At 35.9% G+C, this 25,266-nt stretch overlaps 1 protein-coding gene across 1 annotated transcript in view; it reads right to left on the bottom strand.

Annotated features, from left to right (window-relative positions):
- LOC134354689 (zinc finger protein PLAG1-like) overlaps nucleotides 1-25,266 on the bottom strand; it is a 53,823-nt gene that overhangs the window by 25,343 nt on the left and 3,214 nt on the right. The window contains exon 2 of the mRNA XM_063063823.1: nucleotides 11,781-11,903. The gene's annotated coding sequence lies outside the window, so the exon portion shown is untranslated. The remainder of the gene's footprint in view (nucleotides 1-11,780; nucleotides 11,904-25,266) is intronic.

A 25,266-nucleotide genomic window follows, 5' to 3' on the forward strand; every position in this document is an offset into this window, starting at 1 on the left:
AGGTTGCAGAAGTGGGCTGAGAAGTGGCAGCTAGAGCTCAACCCAGAGAAGTGTGAGGTGGTACACTTTGGAAGGATAAACTCCAAGGCAGAGTACAAAGTAAATGGCAGAATACTTGGTAGTGTGGAGGAGCAGAGGGATCTGAGGGTACATGTCCACATATCCCTGGAAGTTGCCTCACAGGTAGCTAGGGTAGTTAAGAAAACTTTTGGGGTGTTAGCTTTCATAAGTCCGGGGATAGAGTTTAAGAGTCACGATGTAATGATGCAGCTCTATAAAACTCTGGTTAGGCCACACTTGGAGTACTGTGTCCACTTCTGGTCACCTCACTATAGGAAGGATGTGGAAGCATTGGAAAGGGTACAGAGGAGATTTACCAGGATGCTGCCTGATTTAGAGAGTATGGATTATGATCAGAGATTAGGGGAGCTAGGGCTTTACTCTTTGGAGAGAAGGAGGATGAGAGGAGACATGATAGAGGTATACAAGATATTAAGAGGAATAGATAGAGTGGATAGCCAGTGCCTCTTCCCCAGGGCACCACTGCTCAATACAAGAGCACATGGCTTTAATGTAAGGGGTGGGAAGCTCAAGGGGGATATTAGAGGAAGGTTTTTTACTCAGAGAGTGGTTGGTGCGTGGAATGTACTGCCTGAGTTAGTGGTGGAGGCAGACACACTAGTAAAATTTAAGAGACTACTAGACGGGAATATGGAGGAATTTAAGGTGGGGGGTTATATGGGAGGCAGGGTTTGAGGGTTGGCACAACAATGTGGGCCGAAGGGCCTGTAATGTGCTGTACTATTCTATTCTCTTTCATTACCACATGGTGAAGCTAGAACGGCCACTGCCTGACAGTGCCAGAGCTCAGAGTTCCATCCTGACCGTGGGTGTTTTTTTTTGCATATTCTCCCTGTAATTGCATGGGTTTTTTCCAGCTACCCTGGTTTCTTCCCACATCCCAGAGATGTAGCTGTGTTGGTGAGTGGTAGAAATTTTAAGGGCAGGGTTGATGTAAATGATTGGCATGAACTTGGCGGGTCAAGGAGCCCGTTTCTATACTGTATTCTAAATTGGGGAATGGGTTAAAACTGCACTATGAACCTAAGCCAAATTTCAGTGGCTATGAAATTAACAATGTACAACATATGTACTTTAATAAATTCTTTAAGTCACAGTAGTTCGATTGTTTTGTAACCAACGTTCTCATTACTTGACACTAACTCGATCAATTTACCATGCAAGCTTTCTATGTTTTTAATGACCTGGTATAACGGAGTATTCAAAACTGCAGAATGCTTTTGTCTGCTCAAATTCATTACCACCAACAAATCAAAATTCCACACTAAATGGTTTTATCGATGTGTGCTACAAAACTAACCATCTCGACATACAAAAGGCTATGTGCGTATTTGGAAAGCTGGATGGTTAGGCATCTGGCTCAACAGGTAATATTTCCTGCACTTTCTTCAGTTTTACTGAGGCTCACGTTTGTCCAATGCTCGATGTCTTTACATCCACACCCCCATCCTCGGCCTGAAACTCACCAGGCCCCTGTTTCTTGCACCCCTGCAAATCACCAGGTATCCAGTTCCCCTGATCCCCTGAATCTTAACAACTGTACTGAACAATTGATTATATTACTGTGTAACATCTTGTAGAAAAAACAAAATCTTTACTGTGGAATTAACATCATTATTATCCCATACTACAGAAAATCTGCCAGTCCAGCATCACTGTAATCGAGTTTGACTCGAATGGCAAAACATAATTACTTTGTAGCAACAAAAAAAGCATATATGTGTTTTCTTTTCCCTTTCATTTTTAGAGTCAAGAGGAGAAAAAAGATGTAGAAGAAAACATTTACCTGCTCAGATTCTTCTTCTGAGTTCTACTCACTGCAGGAAAATGTTAATTCCCACATTGCTGAAATGTTTTTCTATTAAAAAGAAATTGGGTGTGGAGATAATATTTATGGACGATTTCTTTAGTTCTTGCAAGTCAGTAAAAAGAAAGAATTTTGTGACAATGATGGTATCGCATCTCAGAAATAGGCCAAAGAAATTATTTTATATATCTTTTATTTATGTCAATTCTGCACAATATTTTGTAGGCAGTCTGGCAGCCCTTTTTCAAGAGCTGGCAAATGTTGGTGCTGAAGATGTTTCAGATAACATAATCTTGAATTAATCAGGATAATTTAAATATTTTATTTCATTTCTGCAAAATGAGGGCATTGCTGGTGAGTGCAACATTTATTACTCACCCTTAATCTCCTTCAAAGTGGCAGTGAGCACTTCCTTGGAGGAAGGTACTTCAGTGTTGTTGGTTAGGGACTTTCAGGATTTAGATTCAGTGTTAGTGAAGAAACAATGATTTTTTTCCAAGTAGGGATGGTGTGCAGCATAGAAAGGAACTTAGAATGGTGATATTCTCAGGCATCTACCTGCCATGGTCTTCTTACAACAATCCCCAGATCATTAAGGGTGATGGTGAAACGACACAACGCTATTGTCTATCAGTGCCTATATTGATGCCAAATGTCGTTCAGTTTTAATGTAGTGTTTCTAAAAGAACCGAATGGCTTGTCAGACTATCTTAGAGGGCAATTTAGTCACTGGTGGATTCATTAGCTAGTAATGAACTCACATGTGGCAGAACATAAACCATCAATTTCTTTCACTGATAAAATCTGGTCAACATTACATAAATAATTTTTTTTTCTGAAGTCTGGATTACTTAAATTCCCAAACAACCACAGCGGACTGCTGCAACATTCATGGACTCAGGAACTTGTACTATACTTTTGTATATGACTATATTTTACTGCGATGTTTTATGTGCTATATGTGCCTTGGGCAGTGTGTGACTGTTAGTACTGTGTTTTGCACCTTGGTCTCATAGTAATGCTGTTTCATTTGGTTGTATTCACGTGTATTTGTGTTGAACAATAATTAAACTTGCAGAATTTGAATACACTGTCTGTTGGTCATATTCAAATTATCTGTCCAAAACTCTTGATTACCAGTGTCCAGTATTTTAATCTTTGTGTCATGGCTCCCCCCCCCCCCGCCCCACACACACACACAAACATTGTTTATTCGTGTTTACTTTAAAACTGGCTAGTTGTCAAAGCATTTCTGTGGATGCCGTAAACTAGAAAGCATTGATAAAGAAGTCTCCAAGAACTTTGTTGCCTCTAAGTTCTTGTACTGAGGTGAACATGTTCCAAAATACAGTGAACTCTACCATCCTGTGGACCTTACATGGCTATTTGTTTCACTATACCTGTATCACAATATGTAATTACTAATAGCAAATTAAAGCTTTATATACCTTTGTGTTTTCTTTAAGTATATACTGTTTAAGAAAGAATTATTTGGTGTTAAAATTTGTATTCAAACATTCATAACATTAACAAAAACCAGCATTTATTAGTCTTTTCAAAGAAATATCAAGACAGAATAACAAAAACAGCGTAATTTGTCCACCTGAAAGAATAAAAGACAAGGACTTTCATCTCACTGTGACACAGACACCTCTTTTGCACTCAATTACATTTACTCATCTCCTCTACTCTTTCCTTATAACGCTGTAATCATTTTCAAAATGTTACCACTACACGTTTCTGCCACTATTTCGGACCTTGCATGGCTACTTGCAACAGCTTTCTTAAAAGTTGCATGTTCTTTCAACATTACTACCAGAAACATAAATCACAATCAGTCATACTACACACTCAATTTCTGCACACGAACAGCTCCATTCACGTTTTTTTTTTGGTGAACTCAAAGTCTCATCTTTACTAAAGAGCAGTGTGCACAAATGATCAAAATATTCCTCCCAAGACCCACATTTGACACAACTTCCTAACCTTTGTCCTGAATTATATGGGAACAACTACAAATATCCCATTACTTTAACAGTCATCAAGTTGTCCTGCCAGCTACAAGAACTTGTGTACAGACACTTCCAGTCTCTGGTCCTTCACAAATTTTAATGCTGTACCATCTGGATCAAATTTCCATGCCTCTGCTGCATCCTTTCGACAAAGGTTTATGATTTCACATTCCAAAACCCTTTACAGTAGGACCAAAAGGAAAGCACATGGCCCTTGCATCAACATTAAATGAGATGTCAGACCAGAGACTTGGGTGTATGTGTACAGTACATGCACTCTTGAATTTGCCAGAATAATTTATGTACAACTTTATGTACAATCTCCATTCTCCCAAATCCATCTATAAACCCCTCTTGTTCCCCAAGTCCCCCAAAACTCTATTGCTTTCATTCTATATGTATTGTAAGATGCATTTGTCACTCTGGGGGTAAATGCTAGGTTACTTGAGCTTTGTATAATCTTCAAATTTAAACTAAGTTCTGTACACTCAAAGCAACAATAATTTGCAATGCTCAGAAGCCTATTTTAATAATAAGAACCTACAAATAAGGATCAGGAGTAGGCCATTCAATACGTTCTTGGTACCATAGACTCCTCTAAAATGGAATAAATATGAAATGTTTACTCTTCACTTTCTGTCCCTTGAATAATTCCAATGAGACTACATGCCTACTTTTCGAAATGATTTTTCCAATAGGCAACACATTTCATTCATATTGTCCGCTCCTCTTTGACCCCCGATTTGGCACTCTCTTCAACTATTCATGTGTTTTCTGGTTAGCTAGATGTAATTAGTGAGCTACAGGAACTAGTGCTGGGACCTCAATTTAGAAAAAATAAAGAGTTTGCATCAATGACTTGGATGAAAGGAGCTGAAGGCATAGTTACTGCATTTATTGATATTTTGTAAACAGCAAGGTGTGAAAAATACAGAGAGGAGGATACAAGATGTGTGGGTACAGATCAAGCAAATGTGGGAAAATATGGTCCATTCTGACAGTGAAATGTCAAAAGGAACAGCATTTTATCTAAATGTTAAGATTTTGCAGAAATTTGAGTTGTGGAAGGATCTGGATAATAGGTCCATGATATGCAAAAGGTTACTGTGGCAGCATATCAAGTGAAATTTACTGTCATTAACTACATGCATGTATATAACTTATATAATGTATATAGAAACAAGACAACTTTTCTCCGAACCAAGGTGTAAAGTGCAGTAGTACACATAACACACAATAACTTATCAAGGCAAGAATAAAATCTACAGCTGAATAACAAACAGAAGTGCGTTAATGTTAAGTATTGTAAGGTACGATACAGATTACCCAGTGACATTTTGAATGCTTTCAGGTAGGAAGTTCAGAATCCTAATGGCCTGGGGGAAGAAACTGTTTCTCATCCTGACCGTTCTTGCGTTTATGCATCGTACTCTCCTGCCTGATGGTAGGAAAGTCAAAGAGGATGCTCGATGGATGGGTGGGATGCTTAATAATACTAAGGGCCCTACATATGCAGCACTCCTGATAAACGTCACTGATGGATGGTAGGGAGACCCCTATGACCCTCTCAGCTATTCTCACTGTCCTTTGTAGGAACTTCTGCTCCGATGCTCGACTGCTCTCATAGTAGATAAGAGATGCAACTTGTCAGGACACTCAGTGGTGCTCCTGTAAAATGCAGATAAGATAGGGGTGGGGGGCAGAGGAAGAGAAGACTTGCTTGCCTCTATCTTCATAGAAAGTGGAGGTGCTGCTGTGCCTTCTTGTTTAGGGTGGTGCTACTAGATTATGTCATCCCTGACATGAACTCCCTCTATAGAGGAGCCATGTATTCACAGAGGTAGATCATTCTTGATAAGGCCAACACTGTTGTGTCATCTGCAGACTTGATGACATGGTTTGAGCTGGATCCTGTGACACAGTTAAATGTCAGCAGTGTGAATAGTGGCAGGGTGAGCGTGCAGTCTTGGGGGAGCACCAGTGCTTAGCGTAATGGGACGAGAGATGCTGCTGAAGTCTATAAACAGCAGTCTGATGTACGAGACCCCATTTTCCAGGTGGGACAGGACAGAGTGGAAGGCAGAGGCTATTACGTTGTATTTGAGTGATAATCGAACTGGAAAGGGGCCAATGTAGCCATGAGAAAGGCTTTAATGTACTCCATGACGAGCCGCTCAAAGCATTTCATAGTCATTTAGGCACGTTCCAAATAAAGGGTGCCGTCTTGAAAACTGAGATTACCTTGATATAGGACTACCTTGCATTATTATAATGTAAAAACATACACTAAAATAAACCAAGATACATTAAGATTCAAAACAAATGCTAGAATTCTCATGCATCAGAATGTTTGCCTTGTCAATTCCTTGAGTAAGTTTATCCATAAAAAATGATTGCATTTTGTTTTCAGTTATCAGTCACTATTAACACAAAAAGCTGAAAGCTGTTAACCCTTTGCAGCCCTGTCTGTTGTTGGAAGTGGTCATATGCACACATCTTATCTTCTGAGGTAAGTTTCTAATTGATTTTATGCCAGAGTCTTCCTTTCTGCCCAGTTCTGAAGAACAGTCTCAGCCTGAAACATTGTCTATTTATTCGTTTCCATAGATGGTGTTTGACCTTATTTCCTCCAGTCTTTTGTGTTTATATGGGATATCTGTTAGTTGCATGTAGTGTTCTTTTGCATACTTAATTTTACAACCTAGGAATTAAACTTAGTATTTATTTATAAAGCTTTTAATTTTTAATGGCATGCTCTGGCATATATTATTTTAACCAGTGGAGTAATGACTGCAGCTGAGAATTAAACATGACATGAAATCAAATTTCAGATAGGTGTCTGATCATGTCAATGGAGCTGAGTCATGGCAATTTTTTAAAATGATCTAAGTTGAGATGAGTGGTATTGTTTAGCTCTAGTTCAAACATTTCAGTTACTGTAAGTTTGAGAGCTTGTTTGTTTGGACTGCTCACACACAAAAGTTTTGTTAGGCAAAATGGAATTACAGATTTGAAAGATTAAATCTATGAATACTAACTTGTCTATTTGATTTTGGATCCTCGAGGTTTTTATCAGTTTAAAAATCGAAGACAGTGTAAATTATTTACCATAAAAGCAGAATTAACACCGCTTCCTGTGTAGATAATGCTGAGATGTTAATTATTTCCACTGGCAGCTCTTTCCAACCAGCAGAGAATCTTTAATTGGGGAAAACCAGATGAACTTTGTCAAAACCTGCCAGTCGAACAATAAGATGTTTTGAAGTTTTAGAAATGGAAAAACAAAGTCAGACTATCAGGAATACAGTAAACTGCAATCCACTGCCCAACTGCCCAGACAACCCAGTGGTTTGACTCTGGCTCACCAGGCTGCTGTTCCCAATATTCCCTTTAAACTCACCAGGTTTCCTGTGCACCATTTGAATGCTCCTCATTATTAATTACTATACAACAAGAATACAAAAAAAGTGAATTGCAAGTGTTTTGGGGTATGATTAGGAATAACATCAGATACTCCAGAAAGCCTCCAGCTGGAACCACTAGAGCCCTGAGGGTTCCAGATTAGTTTTATTTTATTGGGATTACATTCAATAATGGATATTCCATTTAGGAAAAGTGCACCAAAATAAGTAATAACTTCAAAAGTGCAATTGGTTGTAGGCAGACAACAAGCTGCAAAAAAAAACTGAACACTGAGGAATGGGCCTTGGATAGGCAATTCCTTAACAAAATATCATGAAATACTCACGAGGGAGGGAGTATCAAGTCAAAGGCACTGATGCACGTACCATAGAGGGGCCAATTTTGAAACCGGTTAGATCGGCACCTAACCGTACACAGGTTTGTCGGCAACAAGCCCCATGCTGAGACAAATTATACTGGCCAAATTAATATTCACAAAAGTACCTGACACCATTAAATGTACTAGTGTACACATACATATGCTTTACAAGAGCAAGAGGAATATTACAGATGAGTAATTATAGGGTTTCTACTGTCGTAGGTAAAAGGATCACTGGAACAGTCAACTTAGGGGATGGTGGACCGCACGAGGGGTAATAAATCAATGGGAAAAGTAACCAGGGCTAACCTCACACAGACCTATTGCATTCCTCCAGATTACAGCATGTGCGGTCTCTTACATAACCAAGTTGTGCGACTGGGCAATCTGATGGGAGCAGATTTGCAAAATTACTTTGGCAGCTGTCATTCAGTGACTCCAAGGACAAGGTGATGATAGGGTGAATGATGCATGTTGAATTTTCTACAACCCTATGGGTGAGACGCATGAAATGGAATTAGCACATAGCCACCAATGTGACAGAGTTCAGCTTAAGAAACTACGAGACAGGTATATGGAGGAATTTAAGGTGGGGGGTTATATGGGAGGCAGGGTTTGAGGGTCAGCACAATATTGTGGGCTGATGGGCCTGTACTGTGCTGTACTGTTCTATGTTCTTATCCCCAGAGGTGATGGACGATGAACTCATGTCTTAAAATTAGTTATGTAGGAGATTAGGTGTACTCTTGGACCATTTGCTATGTTGTCATAGGTAGGTAATTGTAAATGATCAATCCAATTGCCTCATTACAAGACAAGCCCAAAGCAAGGTAGCATTCCAGGAAGCAAGACCACATGAGAATGCAAGAAAAATTACCTGTAATTAACTAACTTGTAGGGGGCTACCCAAATGGTAATGATAGGGTAGCTGCAAAGTACCAAAAGACACCATGCATAGCATTCATTGCCTCCTAAAGGGCCATGGGAGTGAGTAGTTATCAGTTCTGCCATCTAGCTAAAATGGAATTTGATGAACATTGTGACCTCAACAAGTATTGGGCAATCTCTAGCAAATGTGAGGTCACCAAGACAGGGCTTGCATGGTGAAAACAGTTTATCCGGGTTAAAATTCATCCACAATTTTCTCTCCATGTTGCCTTAAGTAAAATTCTTATCTTTTTCCAAACTATCTTATTCTTTATTCTGGAGACCGGACCAGCAACTTCACCTCTTACTTTTTCAAAGCTGTTGAACTGACCCCCACCTACTATTTAGTTTAAAGCCCCATCCACAGGTCTACTTACGTAATTTGCCAGGACCCTGGTGCCAGCATAGTACAAGTACAGCCCATCTTATTGCAACAGATCCCTCCTCCTTCAATACTAGTGAAATGTCCCACAAATTCAAACCCATTTCTCCCACACCAATCTTTAAGACATCTTAACTCTCTGCTCTTAAACAAGATTGCCCTCCTTGTGCAAGTCTCGTGCAGGTAACTTGACTAATAGAAAAATATGAAGTACAACACATCCTGAAGGGCACATATATCACACAGTCTGTAGAAATACTGCTAATGTGGAATGTGCATCTATTGCCTAGGAAGAGGGTTTCCTCTACGTGATTCCACATTCCAAGTGTGCCGGTTGGCAAGTTAATTGGCCACAGTAAATTATACCTGGTGTGTAATTAAGTGGAGAATCCATGGGGAAAGGAAATTGATGGGAAAGATGGAAGGTGAAAAGGGCAAGGGGAGGGCAAAGCCCCCATCAAAAATGGGGGTTTGATGGCCAGCCTGGACTCAGTAGGCTAAAGAAGCTATTTCTGTGCAAATCTCTGCGTGACTAAGTGGTAACACAGCCAGTTAAGTTGCATCCCAAGTCCAAGGATGAAATAAGGATAACAGGAGTTTAAGAGTAGAGCCAGAATAGTACCCACTATGGATTCAGGGAAATCCAGTATTTATGTAGATCCATTATGGACAATCTGGTACATCCTCTCCATGACCTACTGAATAAACAACAGAGCACCCTTTCGAATAGGCTCATTCAACTCTGCTGTCACAAGGGTCATTACAGAAAATCTTTCCAACTGCAATTCGCATATACAACAGTTTATGCCTGTGCGATAGGAGAACACACATCATAGTACAATAGTCTGTTTTATCTCATACATTATTGCAAATTATTACACATTGGTAAATTGTGCATATTCTGTACTTTATTAGTCAAGTCTGCACATTGCTACGTGTGTTTTTAGATGTTGCTGGTGTAACGAAAGAATTTCCCACGCAGGATCAATAAAGTATTTATTATTATTCGATCCAAATCACATTTGATGCTCTGGTCATACAAATTGTACCGGTGCTGTTTTCAAGAACAGTTAGCTGTCCTTTCTGCAAATGTAGCCATGAGAATGTGAAAGTTAAACAAAATACTAAAGGCATTGCTGTATATTAAGAGTATTAATTAGCACCTCAGACTTCCAAATGGAACTAAACTCAATACAAGATATTTTAGCTTAGTAATAGTTTCCTTGGATCAAGGGTTACTGCAGTAGGCCAGCTGAAAACTGGGATGTGGTACATAAGGTTAGACAGAACATCTCTAGGAACCACAAGTTTGCAGTTGCCTTTAAGAGATGTGGTTGGTATCAAACATTAAGTTAAGGGATGCATTGTGAAACCACTCATACTGACCCGAGGCAGGACTCTCCATGATAAGACACCTGGAAAATAATATTGTACTGGACAAGTTTTAAATGAAATCAGTGCCTGTTCATTGTTATAATTTTTCCATCTTTCAAATGTTTTTTAATATATACACAACATATTGACTGAATCTGTTAGGTAATGATATCCCTTTCCCTTATGCAGGCAAACAACTGATCAAATACACTTCTGTTTAACCAGAATAGACTAGTGAGTGTGACTCTTTTGATCCACAACACTAGTGTGCAGGTTCAACATGCAATTTAGCCATCCAACAGAACTTTGTTTATTGTAAAGGTTCTGAACCCAAATTTGCACTTCAATGGTCTTTAAGCCATTATTCGAGACTAAATAATGATTTAATTCCTCTTTTTGCAGTATCCGAAGTGATTAATGTAGACTTCGTGTGAACATTGACTGTTCCAAAATTGGGTATGATGAGCAAGTAGGTAGTGAGGTGCTGTGTCCCTGCCATTTATGCAAGGCGTATGTGTGTGTGCGCTCTCAATACCACCCCAAGTAGCTCCTCTGCACAGTCATAGGCCATTTGACTGGAAAGACCTGTAACTGCACTGTTTTACTGCAAGGAAAAAGGTTAGTTTAGGCTTACACTTGGGGCAAGTTTAAAAGTGATTAGAGATTTGAATACAACAAGCAAGTCTTTGGAACAGTCCAGACAGGGCATAAATGGAGAAATTGCTTCATTTTGTGGGAGATTCGGGAGGGTGGGCTGGGGGCAGAACTGGGGGGGGGGCACCATTTAAGATGAACCGAAAACTTGAGGATCGTACATCTTTGGAACTCTTCCTAAAACACCAGTGGACACCAGGTTTCTGATTTTTCTCATCAAAAGAGACAAGGTTCTTAATAAGGGGATGAAAAGTAACAGCTCAGCCGTGACCTTATTGAATGGCAGACAAATCTAGGAGGCTTCTCATTTCTAAATTTGTGGGTTCACAGGCTACTTTTCAGATCTCTTCTGCTATCTATATTCAATATTCTTTAATATATTCAGAACTCTAAAACTAATTTCTCTCATTTTAACCTTTACATCTTTAATAATCTAAATTCTCTCTGAATGCGGCTCCTTCACTTACTATTGGAATGTGTCCACTTAACAGCACAAGTATTGCCGCAAAGATCTCTTGTTCACGTGCAATTTAGCTTAATCATTTTTGAATCAAAATCTGTTCAGAACCCTTATTAACTCAAATACTAAAAGCACTTTGTTGATACTCTTCATTATCCCTCATACTTGATGCTCAACCAGATTAGTAGCATCCTCCAAACAGCCCAACTGAGATATTCACCTTGACCTAACAGTTCAAAATAATTTGCATCTAAAAACTGCATACTAAGCCCACGTTGACAAAAGATGGGCATCATATTTACCTTCTTTGTACTTCACTGTTTAAAAATAGTTCAAATTTCCAGCTTCTCGTATAGCATCCTCAGCCAGTTTCACCAATTCTTCTAGGTTGTGAGCAGAATTGGCCGTGTCCCATTTTTGACGGCCTAAAAAAAAAGTACGAAGTCATCTTCAGATAAACTTTGTATCAACACATCCTCATTCACTTAATTATTGCTAGGAATATTAAATTCAACTTGAGAAATCGGATGCAAGCTATTACATTATAAGATGCTGACAATTTCATTTTCAGGAGGAGAGGTTTTGCTATTTAGAAACATACCAAATTAGTAGTAAGGGTGAAATGTACAAATTCTGGCAAAACTCCTAATAGAAAATGCATGAATGATACAATTCAAACTACTCTTACAGTCCATCCGAGAATTTACTCAGACAAGATTTCAGGTTTACATATTTAGGAAAGTCTGGTCAGAATAAGTTGCTGTATGATTTAATGGATGATAAATTGTGGTCGGTGAAACATGGCTGCTTATACAATACAGCAATTTTATTTATTTAAATTACTTTAAATATTGCTTAGAATACATTTATGCTATAACAGGTTTTAAATGGCAATGACCATTTTGCTTAATACCCTGAGATGTTAATGGACTATAAAAAAATATGGTTTTTAGTATAAAAGAGTCCAAATGCTGTAAAGTGAACAAATAGCAAAGAACAAATGACTTTGGTTAATACTATTGCTAGGCTCAGTTGACTATTCTGTATCAAAAAACATTAAGAAACAAATCCCATGGATTTGTTAAAAAGCTACAATTTCTCCACTTATAACATTTAATTGTCCACAGCAATTTATAACATACTACTATCCCAAAGCATTCCAGCTACCCATCAAGTCAGTTCTAATGTACTGAAACACCAACCTCAACAAAAATTTGTAACTATAGCATGAATAAGTCTCTTCCCTGTTGGAAAATATGGATTTTTGATATTTTGAAGTCTATTGAACACCAAATGCTCCTGAACATATTTCGATAAACCAAATCAGATTATACAACTTTACTCTTGGATATTACTGGGTCTTAGTGTGATGTTAACTGAAGAAATACTCTGGCCAATAATCAAAAAGCTTTGTTGAACATTGAATATCCAAGTTTCTTACCCTAGATTTGACTTCTAGCATTTCAGATTATTTTTCTAGTCAAGCCCAAATTCTTACTTCCGAGTTTTATTCATAGCTTGATTTGTGGGTAAACTAATCTGCTCAGGAAACACGCAGCAACCCATCAGATTTTTTTTTTAAAAAAAATGATGGACATTAGACATCCTGATGTTAACTAAAATTAAGAACATGGTAAATTTATAAGAGTTATACATTTACTTTGTAAAGACTATTTGATTTGTGGAATAAATACCAAACTAAACTCATTGATATCAGTATTTATAATCTTAAATTGTTTGTTACAGGTTTGAAATTTAATATTTTTACTCTCAGTTCACATATTGGACACAAATTTTCAGTTTTTAAAATTGAATGATTTAATCACAGAAAACAGTAAATAGGATTATGAATGACCCAGAATTTGTGTAATGAAGAAATAACCAGTAAACCAGGCCATGAAAACCTGATAGTTTCAGAATTTCTGTGCACAAGTAGAACATCAAAATCAATTATTTTTGCAGCCTTCAATGAAAGAGGAAAACTACTTGCATTGAAGTGACAATGAAATCAATCCTGCTAAAAGTGATTTAGTAAGCTGGTGTTTAACATGATCTTAGCATTAAACTTCAAAACAGAAATTAGTTTTTGCTTACTTATTTACATGATTGCTCAACTGTACACATCTGTAGATTTAGTCCCATACTGATGGCTGATGAGTGTGTCTATTATGTGATTACCTAAACTGATATTTCATCTGTTATAATATACTTCAAATCTTTAATTTTGTATTCCAAAATGTATCCAGTTTTCCTTTGACAGACAGTGATATCTTTAATGCAATTAGTAAACTTGTAAGACGACAAAGCAGCTGCATACCAGATATGACTTTGAAAATTGATATCTAATTTTCTGAAACTGGAAAAGTCTTCAATCTGGCCCAATTTCTTGCTACATAAACTCAAAACTAGAAGACTGAAACACCAAATACAAATCATTTATAGCACTATTCAAATTTACATTAGCCTGCAATTTTTAAACTAAAGCTTTGTACATCTGATCTGCAGAAATGGATTGAAAACATTTAGTTTATTTCTTACTAAACAATTTTTGTTGAACACCAAATGAGAACAATGCATTTTTAGTGATGCTACCGTAACATTTCATTTTCATTTAAAAAATCTTTTTATTAATACATAATTTTCTACAGCTATAAAATACAGAAATTCAACAAATTAGTGTATATATATATAATAAAGCTGAAGAAAAACATATGCTAATGAAAAAAAAATTTTTTATAAAAGAAAAAAGGAAAAAAGAGAAACCCAGCTAACTTAAAAAAAACCCACCAACTATAAAACAAAAAAAAAAGAAAAATCCATTAGGAAACAACTCCCGGAGCAATACATCTTACAATTAATTATATAATCAGATTAATACATCAGTTGTATCAGATTAATATATATAAATAAACAAAAGAAAAAGAAAACAACCACCAAATCACATTTATATTACATAAAATTGGAAGGAAACCATGTAAATTGATTCAAATTAAATGATAATATTTAGCAAAAGAGCCCCACCTTCTCTCAAAATCAAATCGGGGATCAAAAGTTCTACTTCTAATTTTTTCCCAAACTAAGACATAATATTACTTGGAAAAACCATTGAGTTAGTGTAGGAGCAGAGGTATCTTTCCACTTCGATAAAATAGTTCTTCTTGCCAACAATGTAACGAATGCAATTACATGTTGGTTTGAAAATGAAATACCCTGAATATGATGCGGAACTATTCCAAATAGAACAGTCAATGTATTAGGTTGTAAATTAATTTTCAAAGCTTTAGAAATTGTAGAAAATAAAGATTTTCAAAAAGATTTCAACGAGGGACATGATCAGAATATATGTGACAAAGTAGCTACTTCATTTTTGCACCTATCACAATAATTATCTATATTAAGGAATATTTTGGATAGCCTCTTCTCTGTTAAATAATAGCGATGAACTATTTTAAACTGAATTAAACAATGATTGGCACATATCGAAGAAGAATTAACCATTTTCAGAACTCACGACCAATCTTCATTAACAAAAGTCATATTAAGTTCTCTCTCCCAATCTTGTTTAACCTTCAGTGAGAGGTTATCTTTTTGAAGTAAAAATAAATTTAAAATTCTACCAATGGAGCCTCTCACTAAGGGATTCATGTTCAAAATAGTGTCCAACAAATCAGATTCTTGCATATATGGAAATGTAGAAACATTTTTGTAAAAATTGTCTAACCTGTAAATATTGCAAGAAATGTGTGTGAGAGAATATTTACTCTTCGAAAGACATCAATTGACCATCACTAAATAAATCTGCAAAAAAACAAATCCCCTTATTTCTCAATAAAAGAAAGATGGGATCAGTAATTGAAGGTTTAAATAGCAAATTTCGAAATACAGGACTAGACAATAGAAATAGAAACAATCCAAGTTGTATCAGATTAATTTCCTGCTTCATAAAAGGTCATATTTTATCCTATAACATTAAGCATTCACTTAAAATTGTGCTGTTGTTAAAACTGCACCAATAATTAAGAGACATCAATGCAGCTTGTGTATTAAAGACAGGCAGTATTCATTAAACAAATTTACTGTTGAGTTGTGAATGTGAGTTACATTGTACAATAAGCCTGATGAGTCACGTGGCAAAAATTATTCTCAGAGTAATCATGATGAGAGCAAGACGATGTATTAAAACCAGAAATCAGTAAGGAACAATGCGGCTTTGTGGAAAACACTGGAACCAGAAATGCAATTTTCATGCTACGGATGATCAGTGAACGAGCCATCCAGGTACAAAAAGACATCTACCCATGTTTCATCGACTATACAAAAGCTTTTGACACAGTCAGACAGCAAGATATTCTGGAAATGCTTTAAGATCTTGACATACATGGGAAAGATGTACGTTTCTTAAGAAACTTGTACTGGGACTAGACAGCATCCATCAGAATAGAAGTGAGTGAGTATGTGAATATCATGACAGGAGTCAGGCAAGGTTGTGTCTTTTCACCAGACTTATTCAACCTGTATAGTGAAATATCTTAAGTATCAAAGACATCAAAGGATTCACAATTGGAGGCTGTAATATAAATAACATCAGATATGCTGATGACATCATACTAATAGCAGACTCAGAAACAAAACTTCAAGAACTACTCACTATAGTGGCAGCAGAAAGTAATCGCAGAGGCCTCTCAATCAACACCAAGACGACAGAAAGCATGGTCATCTCCAGAAAGACAAACATCCCACAATGTGTGATCAAGATCGGAAATACAAACATCAAACAAGTCAACAAATTCAGATATCTTGGCAGCCTAATAACAAGTAATGGCAGGTGCAACACAGATATCAAATACAGAATAGCAATGGTGAAAGAAGCTTTCCAAAAAATGAAGACCATATTAACAGACAGAAAGATGAGCATGTACACTAAAAACAGAATACTGCAGTCCTACATTTATTCTATCCTGACTTATGGAAGTGAATGCTGGACCATTTCACCAGCAATGGAAAAGAGACTAGAAGCAGCTGAATTATGGCTCTATAGGAGAATGTTAAAAATATCACGGACCACACACACACACATCAAATGAAGAAGTTCTCAGAACAGCCCAAGCAGTTCGATCACTCATACCAACAGTAAGAGAAAGACAACTCAGATTCCTAGGACACATCATGCAGAAAGATGAGCTAGAAAAACTCATGCTCTCTGGAAAGATCGAGGGGAGCAAACCTAGAGGAAGACCTCGGCTTATGTACATCAAAAGCCTAGCCAGGTGGCTACACATCAAGGAAATGGAAGTCATCCAAAGAACGAAGGATAGATCGATATGGAAAACCATGGTCACCAACGTCCACATCAGATATGGCACCTAGACAGACAGACTGTCGAGCCTTTCAGTTTCAGGGGTAATGAATATTATCCACCTCTAATACACAAGCTGCATTGATATCTCTTAATAGTCAAATTCTATCCCCCCCCAAAAAAAAAAGGAATTATGGCCTTTTCAAATTTATTGATCTCTCCTTTGGGCAGTATTTGTTGAAGTGGTTGTTACCATCAAAACAAATTTGGTTAAGCCCCTGCAATGCATTTTTGAACAACCATACCACTAGTTAATAATCAACTCCATAACAGACACTGATTAAGAAATTCTTATTTCGGACAACAGTACAGTTAAAGAATTGTTGGAAGTTCAGCTAATGTTAAATCACCTTTTTAAAAAGTTGAAGAGGCACAGATTAGGAACAAAGACATTTGGCACAATCTATGCCCTACTCTCACAAAAAATGCTGGTGAACGCAGCAGGCCAAACAGCATCTATACGAAGAGGTACAGTCCACGTTTCGGGCTGAGATCCTTCGTCAGGACATGAACGTCGACTGTACCCCTTCCTATAGGTGCTGCCTGGCCTGCTGCGTTCACCAGCATTTCTTGTGCGTTGCTTGAATTTCCAGCATCTGCAGATTTCCTTGTCTATGCTCTGCTCTTGTAGTATTGCAAGAGTGTTGATGCAGAAAAGCTCACGATCACTTATGGGAAGATGATGACTTGAGCTGAATAGGATAGCACATACTACTCATGATTACCTGCCTCTTGACAAGCCACTCTATTGCTGTAAATTAATAAGGGCTGTTTACAAGTTTGTATGGAACTAGACATTAGAAAAACTTGGCACTGAAAAGCAGAAAATAGGCAATCCAAGAATCCACTGAACGCATATGGTGATATCACAAAGTCACATGATTGCAATTGCCTTCTCTTTTGTGAAGATTCTGATTGGGTTTGTTTGCACCCACAAGATTTCCCCCTTAGGAACACCAGCACAGCTGAAACCAAAAGACCAGCGGTCAAAATAATCCTGTGGAGGAAGTTCTCCATCTTGTTGTGTGTCAAGAACCAGCAAGTCAAATTTACCTAAAAACAATTGACCCATTTTACAATTAAGAAATTCATTTAAAAAAGTAGTGAAGTAGCAACTTTGTTCATAGGAACAGATGCATGAAGCATGACAAGTTAAATTCAATCTAGGAAGGACTTTCTGAAGGTTGTAGAGGCAATTTATAATAAATTGTGTTTTGCTGGCAACTAAAAACATTGTAAAGGATAGATTTGTACATTGCATTCCAACAGCGATCTAATTTCAATTGCTTTAATAAAAATCAGTTCTCAGTAAGGCTTTCAGCTGAATTAAAGCACAAGTCAAACAGAGGGAAGAGCTTTAGAGGAGACAAAATAGCCAGATTGGTAACTGAATGGATGCACCTTGATTTGTATTGAACGACAGGCAGCTTTTTGGAAGAAACACAGCTTAGTAGCAGTAATGCTTTTTAAGTATACAAGCATAGAAGGCTGGATAGCTATGTTGGCCCAACAAGTCTAACAGCCAGTTAAATTGTCCTACTTGTTTGCTAACTTTGCAAAAGTTTCATGATTTTCAAAATACAAATCACTTTCCGATGTTATTATTGCATCAATTTCACTTTCTTGGTGTTTTATATAATGCAAAATATTTCAAATCTTTCCTGAAATTTTGTCCACGTTTGACCCATTGACTAACAGACCCCACTACCACAAAATGCCTCAATTTGGAGCATCCTAATAAGAGTCCCTCCTTGGTACTGATAAGATCCAGTGTCCAGGGAAAAAAGAAATTCTCTTAATATCCCCTGGATCTTATCAACATTGGAAACCATTACTGAGCATCACCCTTCAATTTTTGACTTCAAGGTGGCAAAACATTGCATCAACTTGAAACACTGCAGGTAGAACACAAGACATAGGATCAGAATTAGGCCATTTACCCATCCAGTTAGCTCCACCAATCAGCTCCAAGATCATAGCCGATTTTCCCTGAACTTGTGTCTCCTGACTTCTCCCCATACTCTTTGATGCCCTTACTAATCAAGAACATTGTTTTAAATATACAAAATGACTTTGCCTCCACAGCCATCTGTGAAAATGAATTCAACAGATTCACCACCCTCTGGCTAAAGAAATTTCTCATCTGTTCTAAAGGGACGACCTTCTATTCTAAGAATGTGCCCCACTATTGGAAACATCCTCTCCATGGCCACCATCTAGGCCTTTCAATATTTGCTAGGTTTCAATGAGACCACACCCCTCCCCCACCATTCTTCTAAACTCGAGTACAGGCCAACAGACACTTGCTATCCCTTTCAAAACATTTTTGTAGACAACCATACATATTTAGCACTTTAAAAAACAGCCCATTAACTCTTTCCATCATTCTGATTAAAATTGTTATTTCCACTAATTGGTCTTCTAAAGGCTGTTGCTTTATTATCATACTGAATTTTATGCTGTTTATATCCTCACTTTCAATATCCAAAATAGTCACCTTGAAAATACAAATCATTCTTCCCAACCCACATTAGAACTGTGGGAATGCCACTGCACACATCCCAACACTTACTCAATTGGACCAAATATGTTTATATTGATGTTGCTTACCTCAAGGGCATCCCTGAATATTCTCAATTAAAATGGGTAAATGTTTATCGCAAACCTGCAGTAGCCATGTTGTTGCCATGTTGTTAACAAGCCTATTAGTGGCCACTTCAAATCGGACTGTTTTATAACTCAATATTGTGAACTTGATATTGATATTGAAGCCTGTGAGATTATTATAGTGTAGAATTTGAGAGCTGGGGAAGTTGCCAGTTTCTCTCTTTTTTTTTAAAAAAAAGTAGATTTAGAGCCAACTGAACAAGTTGAATTTTCAAAGTATGGAGAGTCAGACATTACTTTTACAATTTTATCCCATTCTACATGCTCTAGTTGTTCTCCATCACATTGGGGTGATCTTGCTGAAATCTGAATTCAAGCTGTAGACATTCCTCTCTAAATGTATAGTCTCCAGGACAACTGTATCAGCATTTCAACATGTATTTGTCTAATAATTCAAATATTGCATTGACCTTTGGATACCAGAGACAGATCCCTAAAAGAGACAGGAATTTTTGCACAAATCCTGTTCTTAGGGAACTGCCATCTTTAATGGGTGGCAAAGACATGAAAATGGAACCACTATCACTAATTGATACTGCATCATTTAAAGTACTTAAATGATTCATAGTTGGATCATGGCTCAGACAATCTGTCACCCTTGAAGGAAATCTATAGGATAGATTCTCTACATTTAGGCTTTCTGTGGAGTAGATGCAATTGACAAAATCTGGTAAATACTATGGATAGGGAAAATTAAGTGCCATGTTCTTTAAAAAAAAAAGACAGTCAGGTAACGCCATCAATAAATTAAACTATTATGTTACAATAGATGTGGGACAAATGGATAACTGGCTCAAACGTAGAGAAACTCAATACATTTTGAAATAAAGCCAAGTAAGTGTAAAGAAAGCAATACAGGTCAAGTATCTAAAAACATCATTAATGAAAATACAGCAATCTTCATTAAAATCATGACAGTTTAAAACAGGTAAAGGGAATTTAGCAAAGGAGATGATTAACATACCATATTAAATACTTTGCTAGCTATATAAAGACAACATTTAAAATTAAAAGAGCAAGCTAAAGATTAATTAATTTAGAATTGATTACATCATGGACAAGTTAGTGGCAGCTAATTTTACATTCACTAAAATGTTATAAACTGCTCTACAGAAACTGTTCTAGTCCTCATACATTTTGGTACTATGCATTTGGTAAGTTTGAGTTAGCATCTGAACCATTGCCTGCTACAAGACAGGCTGCAAGTTACAAGAATTGAATATTCTGGAAAAAACGAGAATAACATGTTATTTGGGATAATGTGTTTTATTGAAAATGTGCATAAAACAACTTGTCTTCAAATAGCATTCTAAATGAATTTTAGTATCCAATCATAATTCTACAAGTCAGACATCAAAACTATATAAAAACACTTGCAAGAAACAATTTAATGTTAAATTTGAATAAGAACATGCCTCCTAGTTTTATCTCAAAGAATGGAAAATGAGGTAATGTATACATTTCTGCAAAATCCAGAATTTACTATGTGGATTCAGAAATGCAGGAGTACTGTCCATTGAAGAGGGCAATTTATATTCTCAACATAAAATTCTATGCAAGTCATTAGCCTGTAGAACACCAGCTCCATGAGGATTCTGGAATACAAGTTGAGTGAATATTGTCATCAGCATATGAATATTTTAAAGCACTATTTTAAAGTCAATTAGATTCTTTGAAGCTAATATCACAAAAATGAACTTTTCTAAGATAAATGTTTATAGCAAACACACCATTAACTTTAAATTATGACTAGAGAAAACAAACCAAATATATTAAACAGGTAATCTGCTTGAAGTGAATTTTGAAAGGTAAGTCACATACTAAAAATTTAAAAATAAATTTAAGGCAAAGTCAATACTTGAATGGTGCAGAATAGCTTAGCAGTCAAGTATTCAGAAGTAGTATTAACTTTGAAAATAACAAATGACATCATAGAAACTCATTCTAGTGGTCGATAGTGCTTATGTTTCACACAAATCTTCCCCCACATGACTTCATTGATTCATTAGTTACTTTGATGTTCTGTCTCCTTTCTTCCTCCCCCCCCCAACTGAAACATATGTATAGCAGGTAGTATTGCCTATTTTATGAATACATCCCCTGATTTTGGTCTTCCAAAAAGCAGAACACACCTAGATTATCAAAAACTTTCATTACATCACATACTCAGCTTTCTCTTCTAGAGAAGAAACCTTCAGCTTCTGTTTCCATCCCACCCAAATAGTTCAAGATTCACTTTTCAAAAATTTGAACTTCTGGGAATATTCTGAGCTCTTCTGAAATCCCTCAGAATCCACAAGTATAGAGACCAAATTTAGTATAGCAGCCCCCAAATGTCATCTAGCCTAACTCAAGGTTTTTTTAAAAAAAAAAATTAAGTTTATCCCACCAATATTAAAACATACATTTGACCCCTTTAGCCCATGTTGTTAAATTTTACTAATTTGTTTTGTACTTTCCTGTGATCTATTTAGACATTAAATGTGTGGTATTTATTGGTCAGCAATAGACCGAAGAACACCAAGTCACTGCCCCAAACTAGGATAGATAATTTAAGGCATTTCTCTGCTGCTTTTAAAAAAAACATTTGTTCACATAATAAAGCCTGGTCTTAATTTTTTGCACAGCTTTTATAATTGTACTGATAATACTGCATCAGAACATCTGCCATAATTTACCCCACACACTTGAAGTCTATATCCTAACTGGTTACACAAAGTCACCTCATACACACTGAAGTTTTACCGCACACATCCATATTCTTAAGATCTTTCACCACCTACAGCAATAGCTCAAGTTTAGACCAATACACTTTAGTAATTTTTTCATACTGAGATTAAGAAATGCCTTTGGTAAGGCATTACAAAATGTTATTGGTTTTAATAAATCTGAACATCAGAAACAAGTTTCTGGTTCATTAGCAATTTATTGCCATGGAACATAAAAATAAAAAAGCTTTAAAAGGACTTGACTTTACAAACTTATTTCAGATTTAAACTCAGTTATTGAAAAGGGAAAAAAAAACTGGGAAAGCACTGATAAAAATATTATAAACAAATCTTGTTCATTTCTGTACAACCATTTTACATGTTACCATGCCACTTAACTTGAACTTCATTTAAGAGGCAAATAATTTGTCAAAGCGGATACTTTCAAATCCTAATTGCAAATACAGATTTTAGCACCTTAAGTTGCTCAGTTCTACAAGGATGTTAGAGCTGTAACAAAAACACAGCACATTAAAAACAAAACATATGCTACATTGGTCATTTGTGCTCTGAAAATAAAATCTTAATGATTTCAGTTGTCACTTTTAAAGAAAGCAGTGTTAGAAGAAATGGATTCTTAATTAGTTAGCCACACTTTGCTGAAAGTTAGTTAAATTGTTACTTTTGTTCCATCCAAAATGTATTCCTTCACTTGAAATACCATCTGATATTTCAAGATGTATTTCTGAAAATATTGGTTTACAATTATGGCACAAAAATTGTTAAAAATAATGAACCATACATGTCAAATTTGATTAAACGATCAAGTAGTAAAAAGAGCAAAAGGTACTCCACCTCAGCTCTCAATACACTTTGAGGAATCATACAGTGGTAGTTGCTAAATGCATTCCAACATAGTTGATAAGTACAGTGCTTTAATGAGCTTCATTTTTTTATTTATAGGTAAATTTGAAATTATGCACTGAAACTTTACAATCTATGTTCTATTAACTTAGTAAATTACAAGATACATTTGTAGCAAAATTCTGGATTAGTAATAGTTACCATGTAGGAACACTACACTTTGATGCCAATGATTTTGATCAATTAATGGATCACTTTCAATAATTTTGATAAAAATGTACAAATATACAAACTGATTATAGGTGCAACTATAGTTTAACTAGTTCCTTAAACCTTGCACAGTAAAGCACTATTTTGGGAATCAAAAAACTCTCAAAATTAAACAAGGAAATTTAATCATTAGTTATTAATGCTTTTGCTGGTTTTTGAACCAATGACCTTGTTAACAAATGTTACCATTCAAACAAATCTTTCAGAAGGAGTTTTAACACAAATTCTTATTCTAACTAAAATCAAACTAAAGGCCTAATTATTTGAAAAAATTGCACAATGGACTCTATTCCTTTTACTCCAGAGAACATCCTAAAGTTGCCAGTACATTTAAACCACAAATATTTTCATGAAAAATTGATGTAAATGAAGGATTACAGTTACATTGATTTGAAAATACATTGGAAAAACACCCTCAACTATATACTAGCAGCAAAATGCAATGTAACCAAAATATTCATAAGATCCAAAGAGCTGTTAGATTGAGGGTGTACAGCAGACTTGTATCATTCTATTCAATAACATGTTCTTAACATTGTTAAATGTTTAATTCACCTCATCCTTGAAATTAATTACAACTAAAAATTATTAAATAGCAAACATTTCATGTTCTTAGAATCCTAATGACCAGATCCATTGATCTACATTTGAAAGCACTTTTTCATTGTCAGATCAATAAGTGAATTTTATTAAATAACATTTACTTTAAAAATGACATTTGTATGTAAATCTTAAATATACAAAGTTATTGGAATAAATCAATTTGAATTCTGGCAAAGTATTTTAAAAGTGATTCTGCAAAGGTAGCAATACACTCCAAAATTAAATGCATTCTTAATATTTTCATTTAGAAGGTCAACTCTATACAAGTTACTCCAGGTGTCAAAACATGGCAGAATACAAACAAATATTTCCAGCATAGTCTGGAATGAGAATACATTCTGCTGTTTTAAACAAAGCAAGCATTGTCTTATAATACTTTCCAAATTGCACCTTTTAATTTTTAAAATGGAACCTCATCCTTTATTTTCTCTAGTTTAAAAAGAAAACACCAGAAATTGCAAGCAAATCAGCTTCTGCAAATATTAAAATTGACCATTATGAAAGCATGTTAATGTTTATTAGTTTCTGATTGTAAAGTTTAAGAACTGCCAAAACAAAAATTGCACTTTCAAAACCCAAAAAGAACTTTTAAACAAACAATTAAATTCTCATCACCAATCTATTGCCACCAATTACAGATTAGCAGTGTTATGTTTTGTTGTGGCTTTTCTTGCTCAATTTAAATGGCATACTCAGAAGTGTCACCCTAATTTGTTGAAAAAAAGACAGAAAAAAAATCTGACATTGAAACAACCTGAACAATGCTTACATGGAATTTAAAACAATTTAGTTTTAAATATAGTTATTCCAATAGAATGACAATAAATCGATCTTATTGATAGATTTCACAGGTTCTTTTACCTTTATTAATCTTGCTAATCAGTACACAAAGTAGAGTTTTTGGAGTTTAGTACCACAAAATATATGCATTCAAACAGTAGCCTATCATAACAGGTTTGATGCATTTGCAGCATGAACTTAGTGCAGTGTTCTTACAGTGCAGTTAATCTCTAGACAATTGAACACCTTCACTGGCTTTCAGAAACCAAAGCATTATTTTATAAACACTATTTATACATACATACATCTAAATTGTAGATTAAATTGTGTACACTCCACATTCTGATAATAATCACAGCTGAATGACTACCCGCTGTGAAATGAATAGAAAATACTGTATTGAATTCCTGAGATTGAAGTGATTCCTAAATATCATTGCTCGTAAATTTCTTTGCTCTCACTTTTACAAACATGTTTTGACAATTCCCATGTTGGAGTAAAGTTTACAAACTATTATATCCAAGATTGTTTCAATGTCAG

Source organism: Mobula hypostoma, chromosome 1, assembly GCF_963921235.1.
Source record: "Mobula hypostoma chromosome 1, sMobHyp1.1, whole genome shotgun sequence".
Taxonomy (NCBI): domain Eukaryota; kingdom Metazoa; phylum Chordata; class Chondrichthyes; order Myliobatiformes; family Myliobatidae; genus Mobula; species Mobula hypostoma.